The following is a 16,326-nucleotide window of genomic DNA, read 5'->3' on the forward strand; positions in this document are numbered from 1 at the left end:
TTAGGACTTGTTAGGACCTGTTAGGACTTGTTAGGAATCGTTAGGAGCTGAAGGAGGAGACCTGGTCAGCACATGAACCAACTTAGTGCTTGTTTGATGCGCTCTACAGTTTATGAGACTGAATATAACCATCCTGAAAAATGACTCGTCAACATTTTATGCTCAGTTTTTTATGCATCGGAGTGCATTCACACTCCTTAATAGTGCAGTGTGTGAGTATTCTCAGCTAAAGCCTCATCATTTGAGTCTTTTTGAAACTTAGTAGTTGGACTTTTTTATTTCATGTTTGAGAATGAAAGCACCATTGAATCTGTTAAAAAAGGCTGAAGTAACTGAATTGGTATGTATATTGTTTAACCTTGTGTCCTTAAGATGCACTTTTTGGTTTTTAATTAAAATTCAACGGAATAAGGAATATTTCCCTCTCTAGCTTCGCCACCTGCTGGTCGTTTTGGTTTATCATTAAACTTGTTTTTTTGTGTTGGCATACTGTGATATTCTGTAATATCTCAGGTTCAAACTGCACCATCTTTTCATGAACGTGAACTAGTTCATATTCATCTGCATGAACAGAACTTTGAACTAGTTCCTTTTAAGTTTGAACTGGCACAACCATAGGGCACAACAGTCAGCATTGAAAGGCAGAAGTAGTAGAACTGGATCAACGCACTCCTCTGACCAACCCTGCATGAGACTGAGGTTAGAACCGCCTTTCTCATTAGCTTACGGGCATTTATTTCTGTGTTTGTTTAATTTATTTCCTTATTTATTTATTTTTGTATTTATTTAAACTTAAGTCAAGTGCCGTCCTCCATTTCCTTCTTCTTCACTCAGCAACCACCGTTATTGACAAGTACAAAGCATAAATGTGACATTGATCGCCATTTGTAACTTGCTCAATAATATACCAGATATAACGTCATGAATACATAAATACGTCCAGATCATTTTTGAAAAAAAATAAAATCGCTGCGAGCAGGGTTCGAACCTGCGCGGGAAGATCCCATTGGATTTCAAGTCCAACGCCTTAACCACTCGGCCATCGCAGCCCGGTGCCTAGTACCGATATATTGGGCACTATAACAATGCATATTAAGACTTTAATGTTGGGGGTTTATAAATGTTTTGTAGATCATCGCCATTCATTTACATCATTAGTTTTCTGTTCCGAAGCAGCACGAATGGTGCACGTTGCCTCCCTTCGACTGCTTGGAGATGCAGGTCAACGTTTAGCTAAACAAACGGTAATAACCCCTAAAGTCCACAAGAGAGCAGCAGTCCCCTACTAGACCAGTGGTGGATGTACATGAATTACAGCCACGGGCACGTTCCCGATACCCTTTCTTTAATGCACATCTTCACTTGTGCCAACAATGTGTGGAGAGATCAAACGCCCGGGGTAATAACGCATGGAAATACAATGAGAAATAGGGAAATAAAAAAAAGTCTTGTTGTTCTGGGTTTGTACCCTCATGGTTGAATGCACTTATTGTAAGTCGCTTTGGATAAAAGCGTCAGCTAAATGAAATGAAATGTAATAATACAGATTTTTTTTTAATTTTAAATAGGCCTCCTAAAAGCTTGGTCAGTTGTATCTTAGAACTATGTGGCAACTTAAAATGGTTTGGAATTTTGTATTTTGCCAAAGGGCTGATCAACACGATCAGCACAGCATTATTTTTTCTTTATGGTTGGAACGGTTTTCTTCGCTACACAAGCTGCTAGAACCATATTGCTTTTGTCCTGATTAAAGGTCCAGCCTGAGATTTGGGTCGAGCAGTGTTGTGAAATCTGTCTGTCAAAGTGATAACTCAGGCAGCTTTAATACACTTAGCATCTGGAGGCCGCTGGCAGGAGTCCACAAAGTACAGGTTCTCTGTGCTCCCTGTCGTCCACATCTATGATGAGGCTGACGATTGCACAGTCATCAGAGGTAGAAGGGTGTGTTGTGACAGAAGTCTGCCACAGCCGTTCGCTGCAGGGCCCCCTGCAGCAGAGAGCTTTGTCTTGCACACAGTCCCGGGTCCTCACAAACTGTGGATGGTTGGACAGGTAGTGTGATGCCCCTCAGCTGCAGTATATCCTTCAGCCTGCACTTCCAGAAAGTTTTCTAGAAAGACAACACAAAAATGTTGAAAAATATCTCTTGCATTTTATCAGAGATATATTTGCAGAATCAGTTACGCGTTTTATAAGAAAATAAAGTTAATTATTATCATTATTAGGATTATTTTTATTGTTCTGATTGAGGTGATGATAGATTTGTGACTCTTACCTCAGCTGTGCACCTCTCAGTTAGTAGGTGTGTGTTTTCACACTGTGTCAGCTGAGGTGCTGCGCCTGCCCCTCTTAATCAATCAATCAATCAATGAAAATGTATTCGTATAGCCCATATTCACAAATAACAATTTTTCTTAACAAGGTGTGACATCCTCTGCCCTAAACCCTCCACAAGAGTAAGGAAAAACTCCTGAAAAACTCTTTCTCTCTTAACTCCATTTCACTGTACAATATTCGTTCACTGTATATATTAGTGTTTTATTCCACTTAAATGTGTCTATATTTAAAAAAATATTTCCTTACTTTTATTGGTATTGCATGTTACTTATCACTTTACTAATGTAAATGTTTTACTGCCGTTGCTGCTGTAAAGTTTCACATTTCCCCATTGTGGGAACGATGAAGGATTATTTTATTTTATCTTAAGCCGTCATGTTGCTTTAAACGACCAGTGTGTACGATTAATATGAAAGGGATCTATTGGCAGAAATTGGATATAAAATAATCCTAGTGATGTCTCCACTAGTTTAGTTATTCTAAATTGTAAGAACTGTTGTTTTCTTTACCCTAGAATGAGCCCTTTATATTTAAATACGTTATATTCATATCAAGAGCAGGTCCTCTCTATGGAGGCTCTTATGTTTTTTAAGGTAGTCCAAACTGGACGAACTCCTTTTAAGTTTTTATGACAACTGAAAGCTACCACAGGTTCTCTTTAATCTTTGTAAGGGGATGGTAAAGTGAGTGGTATTCAGCTGTAAGATGCAACTTTACCACTAGATGTCACTAAATTCTACACACTGAACCTTTAAACTCAACTGAAACAAGAAACTAATGTTTTTTCGTTTTAAACAAAAAATGGGGCGGGGGGGGGACATGCGCAAACAGATAAATAATAACTTCCTGGGCTTTTCATTACATTACATAACATTTAGCTGACGCTCTTATACTTCCAACTTCCATTAAGGGCATTCAATCATGAGGGCACAAACCCGGAACAGCAAATATCATGTAAAAACATTAGCTTTAAAAAGGCCAAACAACGAAGTGCTAGATGTAGGTGCTACATATAAGTGCAACTTTTACTTTTTGATTATTAGCCAAGGTGTAGTCTTTAGTCTGAGACAGAAGATGTTTAGACTTTCTGCTGAACTGATGTCAATGGGGAGCTCATTCCACCATTTGTGAGCAGTGTTAATTTCGTTGACGATAACGATAACGAAAAATATTCGTTAACGCCCCTTTTCCCATGACTAAGACGAGACGACGACGTAACGAAATGGATCTTTGAAAATAAAAACTATGACGAAATCTATTTTAATTTTCGTTAACGAGACGAGACGAAAAACGAAAATGTTGGCGGTTGACTAAGTCACAACAATTTTTAAAAACATAATCGTATCAGGCCGTCATGAAGTACCCGGAGCGGCGAGTGTGTGTGTCTGTGTGCGTGTGTGCGTGTGCTCCCAGACGGCGCACCGGTCCCGATGCTCCGCCCCCGCGCACTCGCTCAGAGAGACACAGTGAGATCAGAGCTCGTTCATGTGAAGCAGGCCGCCGCTCACTGACTCACCGGCTGCTTCTTAACTATGGAAACAGTGAAAACACAGAGTTTCTCTGGTCTCATCTGCTCTGAGATCAGCCCGCAGCTTCTGGATCAGAGCAGAGGCTCCTCCTCCAGTCTGATCTGCTTTCACTTTTTGTTTTCACATTTCGCCAACTAAAATATATAGGCTGCAGCTATATGTTTTTATTTATTTCAAAATAGGGTACTTCTTATTTTATACATTTCCCACAAATATGGGAATGACTCAAATAACCCTACATAGTTCTGCGTTTAATTTATTTCAAAGTAGGCCTACACTTGCCTGTGTATTTTCTTCTCCTCTTCATAAGCATTTGGTGTTTCCCTTTGTTTTAACAGGTAAAAATAAATAAAATGTCAACAGTTTTCTTTATTGTTGTTCTATAATTTCATAAATGCAATAATCTACAGATTAGTATAGTATAACTTTATATACAATTTTATCAGCTTTGTTATCAAATATGTTTTGCGGCTCCAGACAAATTTTATTTGGGGGAAGAGGGGGCAAAATGGCTCTTTTGATAGTAAAGGTTGCCGACCCCTGCTATAGACCTTTAGGAGGGACATCTAATGGACAACCTAAGTACTGAAAGCTAGACTAGTATGCAATTGTAGACACAACACAGGGGGACCTGGACCTGAGAAGGGAAGATAAGGAGTTTAATGTGGTTATTAAATGTGACTAAAACTATACTAAAATGAAATTCGTTTTCGTCGACTAAAACTAGACTAAAATGTAATTTGTTTTCGTCGACTAAAACTAGACTAAAACTAAGAAGGATAAAAATGACTAAAACTAGACTAAAACTAATATGCATTTTCGTCAAGAGACTAAGACTAAGACTAAATCAAAAATAGCTGCCAAAATTAACACTGTTTGTGAGCCAGGACATCAAACTGGTCATGCTGAACGATGTTGCAGGCAGCATAGCGTTCTCCTTGCCTTCTCCAGACCCTTTCACGTCTATCACAGGTGCTCAGGGTGAACCTGCTCTCATCTGTGAAAAGCACAGTGCGCCAGTGGCGGACATACCAATTCTGGTGTTATATAGCAAATGCCAATCGAGCTCCACGGTGCTGGGCAGTGAGCACAGGGCACACTACAGGACGTCGCGCCCTGAGCCACCCTCATGAAGTCTGTTTCTGACTGTTTGGGCAGAGACATTCACATCAGTGGCCTGCTGGAGGTCATTCTGTAGGGCTCGGGCAGTGCTCAACCTGTTCCTCCTTGCACAAAGCAGCAGATATCCTGGTATCTCCTCCATGTTCTGGAGATAATGCTGGGAGACACATCAAATCTCCTTGCAACGGCACGCATGGATGTGGCATCCTGGAGGAGTTGGACAATCTGTGCAACTCGCCTACCAGTAATGGTAAATGGTTTTGTCTTTATATAGCGCTTTTCTAGTCTTGATGACCACTCAAAGCTCTTTATAGTACAGTTTTACATTCACCCATTCACACACACATATTCATACAGTGCATTTATTAGCAGCAATTTCTTGTTCTATGAGGGGCAACTCGGAGTTCAGTATCATGCCCAAGGACACTTCGGCATTCAGACGGGGAAGACTGGGCATCGAACTGCCGACCTTCAGGTTGGAGGACTAACGCTCTACACTTCAGCCACAGCCGCCCCCTGACAATATTGACCAAATTAAAGATGTGGTGAATGTAGGGACTTGGCATATGGGAAAAACATTTCAAAGTACACACCTCGACCGTAGTAGCCTACAATGACAGCAGCCCAAAACTAAACCTGGCCCGTAACTTACACTTATGTGTACTCTTTAGAGAGACATCCATTTTCTCTCCCAATGCAGGACATCAATCAGACCAAGCTATCAAATCACGAAGACTCAAGCAGAGATTTAAGGAGATCACTGGCTTATTAATACTCTAGCAAAGGTAGTAACTCTACAGATGGCCGACAGATAACAGATTGGCTATAGTTAAAGAAGAGACTAACCTCGGTGGGAACAGTTCTAACTCCCCTACAATCTTTGAGCTACTGTTTGAGTAGTAACGTGTCATGTTTCCATTAGTTCTTCGAAGTAGGTAAGGCGTAGCTCTCACCAGAAGTGAATCGAGTTGAAGCTTTTCCTTTTTTTTTCGGCGGCCTGTTAGGGATAAGTTGCCCCTTCGCCAGGCCAAAGTATTTGCAATTTTTTCATATTTTTTAAACTACAGTTAAAGTAGGGCAGCTCAGTTGGAAGCATAGACATAGTAATTGGAATAGTTCAATTAATCAATGACCTCCGTTGGTTAAACATAAAATCAGATCTGAGATCAGTGTGCTCTACATCCGTTGTGCGTGTTCAATGGATGGCTGTGCATGTGAGTGATGTTCAACAATGACGTTTCTATATATCATAAGCTATACCAAACAATATATGCTAGCTGGCCAAATGTTGGGACAATGTTAAAGGAGGAATTCACCGCTAAAATAAAAAAAGGTCTGATGTTTTTTTCAGGCAGCAAACTGCTGGAGGTGACAGTGACTCAACAACAGCCAAGCTCCCTGGAAGCAGAACAGCTGCACATCTTTTTATTAACACAGCCTGTGATTCGTGGATTGTTTTAACTCACAGCAGACTAGGGCACTTCATGGGTGCTAAGAACCTCTGACCAGTGACGGTGTCAACTGTCAACGTGAAAAGTGAGTGCAGGTCAGTGGGGGAGTAGGAGGGAGGACGTGCGGCAGGGTAATACGGCATAATACAAGGACACCGGACATGCAATGTACGTCTGCCCCAATCCCAAAGCAGCAGCAGCAACAATCTTGCAACAGCGGGTCGGTATTGTTCAGTACCTCTGATACTGTAAAAAAAAAAAGCAAGAGACAGAGGCCAGAGTCAGTGGCAGCTGGTAACCTGACTCTTGCACACCTGTCTCTATGCAATCAGACACACACACACACACACACACAACACACATACAAGGAGGGAGAGCAAGAGCCTAGTTGAAAGAGGAGGCAAATGATGAGGTAGTGACACGTGAGCATAAACTTTCATGTAAGGCTATATATCTGTGTTATACCTATTTTAAAGGTCACATGCCACTGGGCCTAGCAACCACCCTGGGGAAAATCCTGCTCTCAATAAAGATATTGTGGCTAATTGTAGTAGTTGCAGATGCCACGTCCAGCTATTGAGTGCCCTCAAGTTCATCCTCTAACCAGAATGTCGGCGGTTCGATCCCAGTCTTCGACATTTCTCATAGAAAAATTGCTGTACATAGGTTCACTGTATGGTACTGTAAAGTGCTTTGAGTGGACTCGAAAATCGCTGTATACATCGAATAGAAACCCTCCAGCCTCTGCTTCTGTTGCACTATTCATATGCAGGGCGTCTGTACCATTGCAGGTTCTTTCCATTGGAGAAAGAGCTGTAGGGCGTTATTCTCCTTTTCCTTCCTTTCATGAGCGGAGCCAAATTTGCCTTTGGGGAGATCTGCAACAGCCGCAGGCCATTGAGTCTCTCCGCAGAGCGCCCACACATGTCGTGTATATCCACAAATCTCTGGTATGGTAGTTTCCTCCTCGTCCACGCTGGGTTTGTGTTCCTCGGGGATGGCAATGGAAAGGAGCAGTTCCCTACAATGCGGGCTAGCCCGAGATAATGCGGAGCAGACCTGTTGTGTGTCTTTGCTTGCGTATTGGTTAAAAGTTCTTCTGTGAATATGCGATCGTGAGACATTGAAACGAATGCAAAGAAAGAACACTCCTGATACAGAAGGAAATATACAAGTGCAGTCTAGCTTCTGCCAGCGATAGAAAGTGACACTTCACTATGTATGACGTGTGTGTGTGGTAAGATCAGGTCAAGTTGTGTTTTTTTGATCAGCTGGAGAAATCTATGCCAGATAATGCTCCAGAACTGCTGATCGAGTCTCATTCTTCATAATTCTATTGCACAGGTCATTTTACAGAGTAAACATTTATTTCAATAGGGTGATGATTTGTTGTAGTCATTTTTCAAGCAGTAGCCTTCAGCCAAAAGTTCAAGCTAATTCAAACTTTTGGCACAGTTCTACTGTATGCACCATAGATGAATCTCAACACACCACATTGTATAACAATGGCGCATAATGAAGGCAATTCATTTTTTCATTGCTAATGCAGCCTCACATAAATTTTAAAGGTCCCTAGTCCAATTCCAACTTTAATTCACCCTCAAACAGGTTCTTATATATTGCATCCATGCACTTTCTCTATGACAAAACAGATATGCAAATAATAATAAATATTATTATTATTATAGTGATCTTTATCATAGAAAAATGTGCAATGAGTATACACATAGAAACATTACCTTATCAACCATGGAGTGATGGAAAGGGGAAAAAGTAATTACGCAACAGAAATTGGGATGGAGGGGGGGCATTCCTGGCTGCTAAAGCAATTAGATAATAGGTCTGGATCAGCAGTGTACAGCCAGCTCTGCACCATTAGAGATTAGCTTGAGAAAGCTGTTTTACTGCCTGCTGGATGACTTGTGTATGTATTTCATCTATACACCAGTCTGCCCCTATAGAACCTAAAGATATACCTCTTAAAGTAGGCAGACACATTTATATATTACGTATTTGTGCAGTGTGAAAGGGTGAATGTGAGGTGCAGTCTGGTTGCTAAGACTAAATAAGCACTATATGAATGCAAAACAATTACCAGTGGTGCATTGATCCATCTCTATTTTTCATTTACATAGGAAAATCGAAATTAACTGCTAGTTCTGAGATACCCCTAATCCCTGTTACCCAGGTGACTACGCTCTGCAGTTTCTACACACTCTATCCACCTGGCCCCCTAGTATGAAGTCCGTAGAAACCAAGGAGCAGTCAACGTGTGAACACAGCAGGGGGATCGATTCACTGCGAGCAACTGGGTGGTTTGATGCGCTTCTAGCATTCAGCAGATGCTAAAATGAAAAGAAAAATCTCAGAATGAAAAAGCGAAACAAACATTTATATGTTACGTCCTGCTTCCACCTGCTGCACACCCTGAATCCTACAGAGGATTTCTTGCTGTTGTGAAAGTGTTGAACGGGAGGAAAATCTCTCATTGCGTTGTGCTTGTGTGAACGCAAAACTCAGGACCTCTCTGAAGGTCCTCTGAGGGGAATTTCTGTAAAAGGCTCAAAAGACCTGTCAGTGCCTATAGACATCGGAAATTTCAAAATATAGTTGGGTTCCTGATCATTTAGTGTCTTGTAAACAATAAGGACGGATTTGATATCAATCCTATTGCTTACTGTAGGCCAGTGCTAAGACCTGAGATATTTTTTAAAACATTTTGTAAGCACCCGGCCGGCAAGTCCGATCAGACTCAAAACGAGTGTCCACAGATTCTCGGTTGAAGGTTCACTTGCGCAGCTCCAGCTCAGATAACTCTGTGCACCTTCCTTTTCTTTTTCCTTTCCCCCTATTTCTTCTGGGTTTGACAATATTTCTTTTGACTTCAATACTGAGATCAAGCCATTTTTGCTTCAATAAAGGCTTCTTAAAAATTCTTTTCAGTTTCTGTGATTTCTGTACACGACACTGCAGTCTCACAGCCTTTTATGGTAATCAGCGGGGCGTTAACCAATGCTAATTAGGAAAAACTATTCGGCGCTTTCAACTTACAAACACAAGGCATTCATCAATATGAAAACACAGCTGCAAACAATTTTGAAGTTTTTTAGAAAACTTCTGAAGAATAAATTTAAGAAAATTCTTAAGAAGACAATGGTGAATGAGGACCATTGTCTCTATGCAGGTAAACAATAAATAAATAAAAGACAGCAGTATACAAATACACAAAAATTCAAAGGGACAAATCACATTATACCCAAACCAAGTTAAAAGTGATCATTGTTTGAGATTAGTCTTGAAATTAAGATTGAAGGGCTCTCCCTTGTTGTAAGCAGTAGGCTATTCTGCCATTCCATTCGGAACTACCCACTTGGTTAGGTTGCCTTTTTGCCGAAAGCACAAACTCCTCTCAGTTGCAGATGTCACCCTTCTAGTTCGTACTTAGCTAACGTCACAACAGTTGAGGAAATATGTTGAAAAATGACTATAGATAGACCATTAAGAGATGGGGTTGTGTACAGCAGTGTGGATGACGGTGAACAGTGTCTGCACTTTTAGGATAGACTGTATTGATTATGTAATGTACAACCAGTGCTGCTGCAGTGAGTCCTTAATTCTCTTAAAGCTGTTTGCCATTATGCTGAGACAGACACTGTAATGGAGAGAGAGAAAGGGTGGGGGAGAAAGGGGGAGATGGACAGAATAAGATTAATTCAACAGGGGAGGAGCAACTGGCTGTGTGCGTGTGTTTGTGTGGTCAAGATATTACTTGTGTTGTGGGGACCTAAATTTGTTGATGCATTCACATTACATCCATATTACTCTTCCTTATGGGGACAAAAAGCACATACCCATAACATATAAATTCGATTTTAGGAAGAAGACATTTTCTAAGGTTAGGGTAAGGTGTGTTTTTAAGTCATGGAGGCACAAGAACAGCTTGTTAATCAGAAAATACTGAAATTGCTGGGTACTTTTGTCGAGTTGTACTAAGCAGTTCTAAAACAAACAATAAATGAACAAGAGAACAAATTAAGGACAGAAAAAACAAGGCCAAACGGAAAAGACACAATTAAAGACACAAAATATTATAAATCTATAAATGAATAATGAATGAATAAAATACAATAATTATAGAATAGTGACATCATTACTGAAAACATAAGCAATTTGATTTAAAATGAGAAAAAAACAAAATGTTTTGAATAAGCCAAATTTTTACAGATTATTTATATTATAATTATAGGTAACTTATTCCAACCAGACGGAGAGCGAAATACAAAAAACAACTTTCTTAGATACAAAAGGGACAATAAAAAGTGTTTGATCAGGGTTTCTCGGTGTGTAATTTTGTGCACAAGGAACAAAGACATTGTTTTAAAAAGTAGTGAAAGTTAAACTAAATTTGAAAATATATTGAAACCGATAAAATGTATATCATATGTCTGAAGGTAGTTAGTGTGTGAGGGTCTAACATTGAGCAATGGTAAATGGTTTTGTATTTATATAGCGCTTTTCTAGTCTTGATGACCACTCAAAGCGCTTTACAGTACAGTTTTAGATTCACCCATTCACACAAACATTCATACAGTGCATCTATTCTTCAGGTTGGAGGACGACCACTCTGCCCCTCAGCCACAGCCACACCCACAATGGTGTGTAAACAGTGTGGAAAATACCCAGTGGCAATCGGGGGTCAAAATAAACATAGTGGAAACCCCGCCTACCTAATACTGGACATATACGCTTTAAAAAGACATTTATAAGAGCCCAATCATTTTTCAAATATTTTTTACAGAATTTTTTTTTTTTGTAAATGTGGAAGCTTTCAGGGGGTCTCAAGGGTCAACCACCGTATGTGAGTGCACAAAGAAAGATCAACAAATTATTAATATGCAGAGTAATATTTAGGGGAAGAGTAGCTTCAAGGCATTCTGGTAAACAATTTCTCAAACCATTATTGTAAATATTACATTTTGTATACTTTTTAGAGCGATCTACCACCATGACAAGTTAAAAGAGATTCTACTGAGGTAGAATCTCTTTCATCTCAATCATCAAGAAGCTTCAATACATTTTTGTTCTATTTAACAGAATAGCTTGTTGAGAACCTTACAGGCACGCTGACATGGAATTTACTTCCGGTGGGATCAACCATTTTGTATTTAGTGACCGTGTGGTTATAATAACAGAATTGTCACAATGTTGTGTGTTGTGTCAAATAAATGAGTGAAAAAGAAGTGCCTGCACATTGTCATCTGTTGGAGACCACTGAGAGTACCAGTGACTGACTCTAATTTGGAGAGACTTTATTGGCGGCGACACAAATGACAGGTGCTGTCTGATTTTATGCCTCATGAAGGGGAGACAAAATATTTGTCCTTCCCTACTCTTGTAACAGATCCCCTACAAATGCCTGACAGCTGTGTGTGTGTGTGTGTGTGTGTGTGTGTGTGTGTGTGTGTGTGTGTGTGTGTGTGTGTGTGTGTGTGTGTGTGTGTGTGTGTGTGTGTGTGTGTGTGTGTGTGTTTTAATGTACCCTGAGGAGAGGAGGGAGGTGGGACAGGTCAGAGTAAAGGCACTTAGGATGATTAAAATCTCTCTCTACTGCAATACCTCCTCCTTCTCCTTACGTCCCTTTTACTTTCCTCTTTACATTCCCTCTACTCTCCCCTCCCCCTCTACTTTCAAAGACTGCTGCAGTACACCAACCTTGTTAACCAAAGGCACGAGGAGAATAAGAATTCTCCTGTAGTGCTCACAGAAACATATAAAGCTTTCTTGTCTCGTAATTGAATGCTTAAGACAATACGAATTCTTATTTCCTCACTGTGGATCTCCATCTGTAGATCTCCATCTCGCTTTTTTGTCAAAAATCTACCTGAAGAATACAATTAGTTGTCAGGTTATTAGATACACCCACCTGAAATAAATGCATTCCACTACAGTCCTGCAATATAGTTTCCTTCATGTAGATTAAAAAAAAAATCTTCTTTCCTTTGTCAATTCTGTCGATTTAGCAGTACAGTACTGTAAAAACCCACTGTATAATACCACTTTACAGTAAAATACCTTAGATTTTATTGCATTCTGGGTAATTGTTATTAGACTGGAATATTTTAGAGCAGATTTTAGGCTTGGTGTGGTAAAATATGCCATGGCAATGATGCAGTATGGCTGAATCAAGTGACATCACACAGCCCACCACACTGGGTCTCTGGGAGTTTGACACCAGAAATATCTACTGGAGAATAATAAGCACTGAATTTCTGCAAGTTAGGTCAGTTTGTTTTCATTGGTTTTTCATAATTGTTCAAATGCAGATTCAAGTTTTTGCTTCCTTGTCTTTTAGCATTGTATTAGACAAGTTACCTTGGTTGAGTCCCTATCTCCTCCCACACAGATCTATTGTTCATCCGTCCATCCCATTCTTGTGAATGCAAAATCTTGAGAATGCCTTATGGGAATTTCTTCAAATTTGGTACACATATTCACTTGGACATAAGAATGAACTGATAAGATCGAGGATCACCGTGACCTCACAAAGCACATTTGCCTTGTGACGGTGATATCTCTGGAAAGCCGTCTAGGAATCCTTTCACATTTGGCACAAACATTTTCTAGGACTCACGGATTAAATCACTTGATTTTGGTAGCCAAAGGTCAAGGTCACACAGCTTCACAAAATGGGTTTATGTCTTTTTTGAACATGATATCTAAAGATCAGCATGGGGGAACGTCTTCAAATTGGCTAAAATTGTTCACTTAGACTCAAAGATGAACTGATTACATTTTGTGGGTGGAAGGTCAAAAGGTCAAGGTCACATTACTTTGCATGTATCAGGAATGCCCAAAGGGAATACCATTACACTTAGACTCAAGGATGACATAAACTTAAAAGTTAATAAGATTGTAGTCAATCTGATTCCAGTCAACTCGTCTAATTAGCTCTTGCCTCTTGAAATATATAGCTTTTGTCGTTAATTTAAGTTCACAGATTACTTTGAACCATAGTAAAGCTTCCCTTTACCACATATTATGTTAAGCCTCATTTAAAAGTAATCCTTGTGTGTGCTGGTGTATATATCTGCATATTTGCTTTGTAGAGCATACAATGTCTTTAACCACTTTAGCAAGTGATTTGGAGCAAGAGAGATTTGCTATTGTTATTAGATTGGCTTTGCGCAGGAACTTCAGGACTTTGGGACTGTCAGATGTTGATCTTGAAAGTACAAGGATGTTGCACAATATTGATAATAAAGTAACAACAGAATAACAAAAGCAAACAAATAAAGGTAAACGATAGACAGGGCTGTTGGACAACCATGACCAAAAAAAAAGGTTTTAAAGAAAATAAATCCAGCCAAATTCAGTATTTTCAGCTGTAGAAAAGGAGCGAGGGGATGAATGATGGCTGTTCAAATCAATATATTAAATACAAAAATAAACAAGTGTCTAACCTTATGTTAATGGTATGTAATAAAATAAATATATGTTTTTTGTTTGTAATTATGATGCCTTTTATTGCTTAGTTGTGACTAAAATACATGTCTTCCAAGCCTCAGTATATGATATATTTGGTTTTAACACACATCTCTTGATGCAACTTCGATACATCATCAGTGATGTAACCTGGGGTCATAGGTTGTTTCGGGTCTTTCAACATTAGACACCCTCGCCCAGGCAAGCCAAGCTGGGGTGATCAGCCCCCATCTTGTGTCCAAGTAGCATGTTGGGTCCACGGATGGGTCCGTTGGATCCACAGCCATCTTAATGCCTCCTTTGTGGCCCCTGATTTTTCTGATAGCTCTCCATTTGTGCAGCCCCCTGATTCCGAAGGTCTTGAGTTCCCTGTAGGGTGACTGGCCTGCAAATCCCCCAGCAGGACCATCTGCTTTGGTTTTTCATGGGCACTGTAATGGCTTCTCCCCAACTTTAACATAGTGATGGAGCGCATTGCTGGTTTTGGATGCTTACTGGTGGAGATGCCTGTACCCATGACCCCTGCAATGGCTTTCAGCAACTGATCATGGCGCCAGCAGTAGCGCCCCTCTCACCATCTTGCTTTTGGGCTACAGCCTAGGATGTGTTCTAATGAGCTTCTGCCCTGGCACAGCAGGCATGCTGGAGTATCTGCAAGCAGAAGAGGTTGGATGAGCTGGGGGGGACATCATAGACCGACTGGATCAGGAACCTCATCCACTGTGGCCCAGCCTTCCAGAACTCTGACTCCGAGATGTTCCGGTCCACTGTCTGCTGCCATTGGGTTCAAGAGCCCTGCTGCCACATCCCTACTATCCTACTGAGGCTTATTTCCTGCTCTGCTGCCTCCTCTTGGACCACCTGGCAACTTCCTTTACCTTGTTGTAGCGCAGTCTTGGGTTCAATTTCAAGTTCAAGTTCGCCTTTACTATCCCAGATGAGAAACTTGTCTTACAGTCAGGGGTACAAGATACACAACACAAAGTGAAAAGAACATCATAGATACATAGAAGGAGTAAATAAATGATCGCTGAAATGTCATGTGATACGTCTAAAAGAAAAATGTAAATACAAATATTTACAAATACTAAAAGTTAAAATGTCATGTGCAAGTTAAGCAAATGTATTGCATTTAGGGAACAAAGGAGTTTTGGTAAATGGATTTGTATTTATATAGCGCTTTTCTAGTCTGATGATGACCACTCAAAGCGCTTTACAGTACAGTTTCACATTCACCCATTCACACACACATTCATACAGTACATCTACTTTCAGCACTTTGTTATTCTATGGGGGGCCATTCAGGGTTCAACATCTTGCCCAAGGACACTTCGGCATGCAGATGGTTCAGACTGGGGATCGAACCGCCGACCTTCAGGTTGGAGGATTTGCAGTTTTGACTCCTATTGCACCTGAACTGGGGTAATGTCAAACCTGAGGGTAAAATTTATAATTCACAGTGTAGGGGGTGGTTCTCAACTACAGACCTGGCCGTATAGATGACCTGCTGGTCACAGAGTGCCACCAGGGGGGTCTGAGACATACCTCTCACCTAACCAGCCACCTTCACAATACAATTTAAAGCATTATTTCCCCTGGTATTCAAATTCCCATACAAGGAAATAATAGAGAAAATGATAACAGATGTTGTCTACATTAAAACATACAGTCTCCCCCTACCGTAACTACCTCAGGAAGTACACACATTGCTGTCCCTTCTTACAAACGGCCCCAGCATTAACATCACATTTCAGTTTGTTGTCAATTACCTTTCAAGATACTTATACTGTTCCACAAATGTAATGCCAATGCCATTGATGAAGGTCTGCAACGGTGGGTGGTATGGATACCTTCTAAAATCAATAACCATGTCTTCGGCCTTCAGAATCGGGGAAGATTGGGATCGAACCGCCGACCTTCTGGTTAGAGGGCAATGGCCTCTATCATGAATCACTCAATTTGGGGTTCAATTTCTTGCTCAAGGACACTTTGAAATGCGGGACAGAGACCTTCTGATTAGTGGAAGACCTGCTCTTAGTCCTGAGCCACAGCCACAGATCAACAATTAGTGAAATCAGTTAAAAAAATTGGCTACCATCACCCAAACAATTCACAAAGAGAGGGGCTTTGCGAGTACTTACTCCTTGAGCATTCTTCCGGTCATCAGAAATCATAAAACATGACTTCAGGTTGTAGTTGGGGTAGGCCTCATCTTCATTTTTTACCCAAAAGGGTTGCCCAAAATACCAAATATGTGTACCTCAAATCCTGGTGGACACATTTTCATGAAATTCAGTGCATATAATTCTTACTTTAAGTGTTTTTCAGGAGGACTGAGCTAAGGGCAGCAGCATGGTGGTAGGACTGTTGTCTCACAGCAAGAAGGTTCCCTGTTTGAGTCCTAG

At 40.5% G+C, this 16,326-nt stretch overlaps 1 non-coding gene across 1 annotated transcript; it reads right to left on the bottom strand.

Annotated features, from left to right (window-relative positions):
- Positions 1-967: 967 nt before the first annotated feature.
- On the bottom strand, positions 968-1,049 carry trnas-uga (transfer RNA serine (anticodon UGA)). The gene has a single exon. It is a non-coding gene; the product is annotated as a tRNA-Ser (tRNA).
- Between the last annotated feature and the right edge of the window lie 15,277 nt (positions 1,050-16,326).

Source organism: Limanda limanda, chromosome 22, assembly GCF_963576545.1.
Source record: "Limanda limanda chromosome 22, fLimLim1.1, whole genome shotgun sequence".
NCBI classification, from domain to species: Eukaryota; Metazoa; Chordata; class Actinopteri; order Pleuronectiformes; family Pleuronectidae; genus Limanda; species Limanda limanda.